Below are 10,044 nucleotides of genomic sequence, written 5' to 3'. Positions count from 1 at the left end.
CCCAAAACCTTTGCTCTGCAGTGTCCAGCCCTTTCCTGGACAGCCCAGATATACTTGATCTGTTGGTATGTTTTAGTCATAGGTATTTTTAGTAAAAGTCATGGACAGGTCACGGGGAGTAAACAAAAATTCACGGCTCGTGACCTGTCCATGACTTGTACTATACCCCTGACTAAATCTTGGGAGTGCTGCAGGTGCTTATGGGGGGACCAGGGGTGGATGTGGGAGGGTGGCCCAGGGGGCGCCATGGGTGCTCATGGGGGGGGGGCAGGGTTGCTCAGGGGGTGGCCCGGGGGGCACTGTGGGTGTGGCCACAGGTGCTTGGGGGGAAAGTCCAGGGGGCGCCGCAAGTGCATGGGGTGGGGCCCTGCAGGTGAGCCCCCTCCCATACCCAAACTCCTCCGGCTGCTGCGGGGCGGGGAGGGGGGGCGGTGACCCAAGACTGCCATAGCAGTGGCCAGTGTGACTGGCACAGGTTCTGCCCTCGAGCCAGCTGCACCGGCTGCTGCGGAAATCACTTGACAAACTCACAGCCTTAACTAGAAAGAGAGATTTTAAGTGAGTGCAAGTAATGAGGCATTAAAATCAGAAATGGTTACAAGAAAAACAAAGATAAAATGCTTTCTAAATTTAACGAATTAGACTTGCTTCAAGGTGATGTCCCTTCCAACATGTTTTCATTACATTGCTGACCAAACTCTCAGGCCAGGATCTGATCCCAAAGTTCAACAGCTGTTTCTTTTGTTTTAGGAGAAACAAGAGAGATGGGTAGGGGGAGATAACTTGGGTTGTTTTTGCCCTCACTTTTATAGTCACCTTTTGAAATGCATTTTCCTGAGAGTGACCTCTAGATAAAGTCCCATCCAGCTGGGAGTCTGGTGGAGGAAGTTCCTTTAGCCTTGGCTACACTCAGGACTTCCCAGCGCTGCCGCGGCAGCGCTGTGAAGCGCAAGTGTAGTCGTGCCGCTAGTGCTGCGAGAGCTCTCTCGCAGCGCTGTAAGTACTCCACCTCTCTGAGAGGAATAGCTTGCAGCGCTGCGAGCGAGCGTGCAGTGCTGCAAGCGAGCGTGCAGCGTTGCAGGCTCTGATTACACTCACACTTTACAGCGCTGTACTCGCTGCGCTCGAGAGGGGGGCGTTTTCACACCCCTGAGCGCAGCAAGTTGCAGCGCTGTACAGCGCCAGTGTAGCCAAGGCCTTGGTGTTTCTTTTCACCTGTGTATTCTGAAATGCAGATCTGTCTTGTTTCTTGCCTTCCCCCCTCTCCCCCTGCCCTTCCATGCCAAAGATTGGCCACTTGATAGACGATGGCCCATCAGCTTTGATGACACCTGGCTAGGAGTGCAACTTCTCCCTTGTCTTTGAGAAACAGGTTTACCCACTTCCTAAACTTGATTGGTAAACGCACTTCAGTCATGATTTCAGTCTATTTTCATAACTTTACATATAATGTTGCTACATACATTTCATCATGGTATTATTGACCAGCAACGTATTAGTTTTCAAATGATACCTTACAAGGCATGTTTTGTACAAAGATTATTACAAGAGTGTGTAGGGTGTGAATACAGGGGTGCATTCTGTCCTAATGGGCCTGATCCAACTTCCACTAAAATCAATGGAAAGACTCCTCTTGACATTTTTGGGAGTTGGATTAGGCCCTACATCTTGTTGTTCATATACATAAGTGCCCAAAGATGTTAGCATTCTTGTATTTAAAATGTTACATTCTAGAAATTGTCAATGATAGTATTAACTTAAGAATTCCCAAGGTGATATATTATCTGAAAACTAAAGGATTGCATATATCAGTCTTTGTATCTTCAAACTCTGATAACATACCAAAAGAAGAGTTGATTTAATAGGAGCAAGAAATAACCTGAGTTTTAATAACAATCACTGAAGGCTCAATTATGTCTTTAAGGCACAGCCCTGTAGTAGAGTAGGAAACCTCACAGCTTCTGGGGGAACATCAGAAGCATTCTGCTTCAGGGAGGCAGAATGCATTCTGGAGCTCTCTAGCACACAGGACGTATATTACATTGGTATGGTATTGCAACATCCCTTCTTGAAAAGCAGAATTCTACCTCCATGAACTACTCCTGCTCCACAGGCCAATGTGGAAGGGAAGCAGGCCACGGCTTTGCCTCTCGCTGCTTTCTTTTGGAGCATTGAGAGGAGCATTCACTGCACTCTCCTGAGTAGTGTTGCCATCTTTGAGTTTAAAAAGATCAAAACGGGTGGGCAGTCTGGACTGGTGAAACTCGATGCTGCTTGTTCCCTCCTCGATCCACATGGTCTACCATTTAAAATGGCAACAAACAGAGGAACATAAGGGGAGAACACCAAACCATCGATGGGCCTCAGTTTCCCTGCATCCCTTCTTTGACCCAGGCCTGAGGAGAAAGACTAGGTCTTCTGAGCCCTGTCCTCTCCCAAGGCAGCATTCCCTTTTCCCCCATTCAGAAGCAGGCCATGCTCACTCCTGCCCCCAGGGCACAGACTAACCAGGGGACCAAACCAAGAGCAGCCCCTTGTATGGCGGGAAAAACTGGAGGGAAAGGTGGGCTGAGTGCCGAGGAATGGGAAGTGACAAAAAAACAGGTCTTTTAATGTCCCAGGAAGACAGATTTCCCAGGACAGCTACCTCAAAAAAGGGAGATTCTAGGAAAACCTGGACAGGTGGCAACCCTACACCTAATCACAAGGACTTCAATTGTGCCTGGTCCTTAAATGAATCACACAAAGGGAGGGAATGGTCCATGATACCAAATCTTGCTTTTCTCCTCCTCCTACAACTGTGTATCTGTAAAAGGACAGGACACAATCTGATGTTGAGGAAATAGTAATAAAGCATGGCGGGCAAAACTCACCCCTGGCATAACTCTGTTGACTATGGTGGAGTTACTTCAGGGAGGAATTTGGCAATAGTTTTTTGAACTTTTAAAAATAATTAATACTGTGAGTCAGGCAGAGACTATCACTTCTAGCCTCAGATCATCCACTGATTTATATTAATTCTGTGCACTTAATAGTCCACGCATTCTTAATTTGACTACCTTGTGTATATGATTCATGATATATCTTTTAACTACATGATCACATTATTTCCTCTATAAGACCCCCTCCCTCCTCCAGGGTTGCAAGAGTAAGGATATTCCGTTGTGTTTAAGGTATGGGAGTAGGACCTAGGAGAGCTGGGTTCTATCCCTTAGTTTGCCACAAGTTTCCTAAATGCTGTAAAGGAAGGCTATCCTAATGCGTACATGCAAGGAAAGCAAATGAAAGTACCTTAGTTCTTGCATTTCCTAACTTCTGGTGCTTGGCTTTGCTAACTTACCATTCTTTTAACATAATTTTTGTATGAAATTATAAATGTGTTCTATTTCCTTATGATCAAAATGTGACTTACAATTTCAATTAATATAAAATGTAGCTTACTTGTGATTAATACAGTATTTGATACATTAGTCATTGTCCTTTGAAGGGTATTGAAATGTGCAATGCTTTTGGCAGGGACCTCTTTATTTTGTTGGCTACACAATAAGGCTTAAAAATTATTTTACAGATTCTTCTTTGACAGATAGCTAAACAATAAGAAATTGCATAGAAGGAAAATAATTTGGTTATTCCTCTAAGGAGTATATTCTACTAGCTCACATAATTCTGTGACTGAGTATCCATCCCCTTGCAGACTATCCTCAAATGCATGTTGTTTCCACAACATAAATGTCTAAGTAGTTTGAAATCAATCCTATGTGGTCTGTCATGCCTGTGTAGGTGGTGTCCAGAAATCTCTTCCTAATTTGGCTATATTTTTGACAGCACCTGTTTCCCTAGTTCTTAGCACCTGTTTTCCTAATGGGAGTATTAACATTTATTTCAAAGGGAGCAGGATCCGGTCCCTAATTTGTTGACATTCTCATACCATTTGAACAGCTATCTAACCAGAAGAAAAGAACACTATGTACTTCCTTCACCAAAATAGAACAGTACATACAGAATCCACATCCTGCTTGTTTTTATCATGTTATTATTTTCACTGGATTAAATGAAACTACTAGTGTGAGCAAGGTCAGCAGGGGGGCAAAATCTACCCACTTCTCCTTAGAGAATCTTTCCCTTTGGAACGAATGTGTTTTCACCATGAAATATATGAAGACGGGATCTATGCATGGGTTCTACATCTCAGACACACTTCAGAGTCCTACCCAGGACTGATTTGCTGTACCTCAGCACACAGCCAATTTAGCCAAGGGCAGGAGTGGCTGGTAAATCTGAGATTATTCTACCTCCTCCACTATGCAGCTGCAGGCTGCAGCTCCAGCTGTGGAGTGCTTATTTCACAGCTACTTGGTCTGGATGTAGATGATTGCTTCCTCACTAGCCCGCATTGAGATCTTTAGTGCACAGCTCAGTCACTGACAGCAAGCTGAATGCCAGGATTTGGCTTTATGAGATTAATTATAATAAAATATTGCAAATATATCTCAAAACAGTTAAAACTGCACATATGAAATTAGCATGCTTGATTATTGACTGCTTATGCAATTTTAATAGTTCTGTGGGGAAATGATCAATGTCTGTCTTTTTGAACATGGAACTAACCCAATTATGTACATTCATTGTAATTACATGAACAAATTATGCACATTTGTTTTACACTAAGAGCCTTTACAACGCTCCAGCAGTGTAGGGTGTTCTTAAAATGGTGTCCTACCTTAATACCATTTTACACTTTAAGCTTTAAGACCCTTTAACTCTGCCAGAGAAGCATAAAGGGCTTTATTGTAAATAAGAATCAGGCTCTTAAAATTTAATGTTAACCTATTGTACCTAAATACACTATATCCACTGGATTCCCCTTGTCCACATGCTTGTTGACCCCCTCAAAGAATTCTAGTAGATTGGTGAGGCATGATTTTCCTTTACAAAAACCATGCTGACTATTCCCCAACAAACTATGTTCATCTATGTGTCTGATCATTTTGTTCTTTACTATAGTTTCAGCCAGTGTGCCCGGTACTGAAGTTGGGCTTACCAGCCTGTATTTGCTGGGGTCTCATCTGGAGCCCTTTTTAAAAATTGGCGTCACATTAGCTATCCCCCAGTCATTTGGTACAGAAGCTGATTTAAATGATAGGTTACCGACTACAGTTAGTAGTTCTGCAATTTCACATTTGAGTTCCTTCAGAACTCTTGGATGAATACCATCTGGTCTTGGTGAGTTATTACTGTTTAGTTTAGCAATTTGTTCCAAAACCTCCTCAGATTTGTCACCTAAAAAGAATGACTCAGGTTTGGGAATCTCCCTCACATCCTCAACCAGGAAGACCGATGCAAATAATTCATTTATTTTCTCTGTAATGGCCTGATTGTCCTTGAGTGCTCCTTAATCATCTCAATCGTCCAGTGGCTTCCTGCTTCCGATGTACTTACAATTTTTTTGCTATTACATTTTTAGTCTTTGGCTAGCTGTTCTTCAAATTCTTTTTTGGCCTTCCTAATTATATTTTTACACTTCATTTGCCAGAGTTTATGCTCCTTTCTATTTTCCTCATTAGGATTTAACTTCCACTTTTTAAAGACTGCATTTTTGCCTCTTACTGCTTCTTTTACTTTGTTTCTGTTTTTTTACTATGTTTTTAAATTTGGGGTATACATTTAAGTTGAGCCGCTATTATGGTGTCTTTAAAAAGTTTCCATGAAGCTTGCAGGGATTTTACTTTTGGTGCTGTACCTTTTAATTTCTGTTTAACTAACCTCCTCATTTTTGTGTAGTTCCCCTTTCTGAAATTAAATGCTACAGTGTTGGACTCCCGTGGTGTTTTCCCCACCACAGGGATGTTACATTTAATTATATTATGATCACTATTATCAAACATCCAGCTATATTCACCTCGTGGACCTGAGCCTGTACTACACTTAGGACTAAATCAAGAATTGCCTCTCTTCTTGTGGGTTCCAGGACTAGCTGCTCCAAGAAGCAGGCATTTAAGGTGTCAAGAAACTTTATTTCTGCATCCCTTCCTGAGGAGATACGTACCCAGTCAATATGGGGATAGTTGAAATCTCCCATTATTATTGAGTTTTTTATTTTAATAGTCTCTCTAAGCTCCCTGAGCATTTCGCACTCACTATCACCATCCTGGTGAGGTGAACTGTAATATATCCCTACTGCTATATTCTTATTATTCAAGCATGGAATCCATAGAGATTGTATAGTACAGTTTGATTCATTTAAGATTTTCACTTCATCTGATTCTACGTTTTCTTTCACATATAGTGCCACTCCCCCACCAGCATGACCTGTTCTGTCCTTCCGATATATTTTGTACCCTGGTATTACTGTGTCCCATTGATTATCCTCATTCCACCAAGTTTCTGTGATGTCTATTATATCAATATCCTCATTTAATATGAGGCGCTCTAGTTCACCCATCTGATTATTTAGACTTCTAGCATTGATATATAAGCACTTTAAAAATGTGTCACTTTTTAGCTGCCTGCCATTACATGATGTAATTGAATGGGACTTTTTTTCATTTGACTGTTTCTCATCAGATCCTACCTGCATTTTATCATCTTTCATCCTCTCCTCCTTATTAGGACATAGGGAATCTCCATTTATAGATCCTCCCCTAAGGGATGTCCAAGCCACATGCTCCTCCACACCTGTCAGCTTTCCCCCAGCCCTTAGTTTAAAAACTGCTCTACGACCTTTTTAATTTTAAGCACCAGGAATCTGGTTCCATTTTGGTTTAGATGGAGCCCATCCTTCCTGTATAGGCTCCCCCTTTCCCAAAAGTTTCCCTAGTTCCTAATAAATCTAAACCCCTCCTCCCTACACTATCATCTCATCCACACATTGAGACCCTGCAGTTCTGCCTGTCCAGCTGGCCCTGTGTGTGGAACTGGAAGCATTTCAGAGAATGCAACCATGGAGGTCCTGGACTTCAATCTCTTACCTAGCAGCCTAAATGGGAGGTTAGACTGAGATTGTTCCTGGACCTCCCCCATGATCATGAGAGGGAGTTTGGAACCACAGACTCAGTGTGAATGTAAGTTAAGTATTGCTGGGGGAAAAAGAAATCTGCGTCTGTATGACTTATTAGTTATTAACTCATGGGAGTTAATCCATATATTTATGATTTTTAAAATAGAATTCTCCTCTTCTCCCCCTGCCCCCCCAGCACTTCCTTGAGCATCTCCCTGGTTCAATTCTCACTGTTCTTCACTAACAGTCTCTGACTGGCACAAACAAAAGCCATTCAAGACACAGGGCAAGTGGAGAGGGAAAACTCAGCAGTCTTTAATTAACTCTTTCTCAGGCAAAACTCAGTGGAGGTTTTGGCTGAGTAAGAACTGTAGGATTTGATTCTCCAAATAGATTTCTTTTCAAAATAGGCTCAAATTGGAAGCCTCACAGAAAAACAAAACAAAGCTAAAAATGGAACAAGGTCAAGCTGGTTTAGAAGCAACTGTAACAAACTGTATATAGTTTTGTTATTTTTGTTTCAACAGAAGTTCATGGAATTTTTATTAAGAAGCTAACCTACATATGGTTCAGATGGAACCAGAGAGGACAACCGTCTAATGCCTGCTCAGTGAGAGAGTTATATTCATATCTGGTATTGGGGTCAAACTTAATGTTGACAGAAACTGTTACTCCCCTTAAACATTCAAAGACCACAATGACTCACCACCTACCAAGAGTATAATATATCAGAAGGCAAAGGGCCTTAAAAAAACAAACAACCTCATGAACATATTCTCTATTTATTACATGGAGGAAGGGTATATTTTCCTTCCACTGAAATAAGACTGACTTAAATGAGAAAAGAATCATTACATTTTCATAATAATCAAACTCAACAATGCATATTGTTTCAATTCGCAGTGTGAAATCTCCACCGAATGGGTATAATTTATTCCCCCCCCCCATTAAAAGGAAAAAGGGGTAATTTTCTCAAGAAATTAAAATGCCAAATTGCATTTTATTATATGAAATGCACAGATCTGCTTCAGAATATGAAAAAGCTAGGGGAATCTGGGTGGAACAGGTGTTTTCACAGTCATTTATTGGGGGAAAATGGTCATTTTAAAAAAAGGAGAAACAGAAAAGTTTAAAATACAGCCCCAGTTGAGATCAGCAGACACACTCACACCTCTGTGTAGAAGAGAAAGAGTTGCTGCCAGGTTGTTCTCTGCAAGGGTTCCCTTACTTTAGAATTCATTTTCCCCTTCAGTCCAAAATAGCCCAAATATATTTTTTGTTCTTCAGGACATGCTACAGGCATTTGAGGAGGGCTGAGGTGGCCTTATTTAGACATTGAGAGGTGGGGAGATTTCAATATGAGCCTATGTTTTCACTGCCTGGTGTGCACATGCGTGTTTATAAATAAATAATGTACTGCTGTTTTGGGTTTCATTTGTGTAATGATTTTTATAGTAGATTTTTAATTGAGGGCAAGGGTGCATAGATCTCATAATAAGCTCTTTTTTGTTCGTGTATGTAAAACTTAGCTAGGTGTGCCAGCTCTGGTTGGACAAATTCCTGGAGGATTCATCACATGACAATCTTTAAGTAAAGATTAATCTTTAATTCCTGGAGACTCCAGGCCAGTCATGGAGGGTTGGCAACCCTAATCTTGGTAGATAAATAAAATATATCAATAATGGTAATGGAAGCACTGATGGGTATGTACTGGAGGCTCCTAAGGAAAATCATGATCCATTCTTCTGACATTAGAGATTTCTTGTGAGGTGGAGAATATAGCCGTTTTAAGTAAGTATATGGGTATAAAAAGAAAACTCTTCCCAGGGCAGATTTACCAGGCCCAGAATGTTTAACCATATAACAGAATTAGGTCTAATTGACACGTGAAGGGCAATACATCTGAAGTTTAGGGAAAGTTACTTTAGAACTGATCTAAGACTAGGTCCTGATTCAGAATGTCAGAGTACAGTAAACAAAACTTTTTCATATTGTTCTGCTCATTCAGCAGACTGGATGAGTTGGGAGCTAGCTCCATGTCCCTCCTCAAAAAAGTAGATCCTTAAAAATAATTCATGCAAAAACTTATGCACATGGTTATCTTTGTATGCTGTGAGAATTGCTATGTCTTTGCAGGAACAAAGCCTATCAGAGATTGCTCAATGGGATTACTTACATGCTTAAAATTAAGCACATGCTCAAGTACCTTTCTGAATCAGGTTTATTATTCTTGTGCTAGATGCTGTACATACACACGGTAAAGACAGTTCTTGCCCCAACGTGCTTACAACTGAAATAAACCAAACAGATAAAGGTGGGGAGGAGAAAGGTTTATCTACTTTTTACAGATGGGAAATGTAGGCACAGAGCAGGCTATATCTATACAGCATGTTGGAATGAGCAAAAGAGAGCCTCCCAGCCTGGGCTGACACTAGTGCGGGCCTTGCACTAGTACTCTCAAATAGCTGTATAGGCAGCGCTTTGAAGCTGTGGCTCTGGCTGGAGTGTCAGAGTCCTGTCTATAAAGCTATTTTCAAAGTGCTAGCACAGGCCCTGCTAGCCCACATCTGTCAACCCAGGCTGAGAGGCTCATTCCTGCTCATGCCAAAATGTCATGTAGACATACCCTTTCCAGGCTAATAAGTCCACTAAAGCAGAGTCTAGTGACCCTATCCCAGGTCTTCAGTCACATCCTGGGCTCAACAGTTCTTGTCCTGCTTTGCATCAGAGGGAGGGTGTGTGTGTGTGTCTCTGTCTGTCTGTCTGTCTATATATATATATATATATATATACAGAGAGAGAGAGAGAGAGAGAGATAGGGCAACCCAGGCCTTTCTTTTCCTCTAGGCTCCAGCCCAGGGACGCTATATTAAGCAGCTAGGGTCTGCTTCCATAAACTCGCTGCTATTTTCCTGTGCCACATCCTACCTTCAGGTTTATGGAGAGTATCCAGAGATTCCCTGGCAAGCTGGGCCTTGTCCAGCCACCTGGGTGGCTCTTTCTGAGCTCTATTCCCTTGGAGGCAGGGCCGGTGCAAGGAAGTTTCG

The sequence above is a fragment of the Chrysemys picta genome, chromosome 3 (assembly GCF_011386835.1).
Source record: "Chrysemys picta bellii isolate R12L10 chromosome 3, ASM1138683v2, whole genome shotgun sequence".
NCBI lineage: Eukaryota > Metazoa > Chordata > Testudines > Emydidae > Chrysemys > Chrysemys picta.
Note: the sequence above shows the minus strand (reverse complement) of the source record.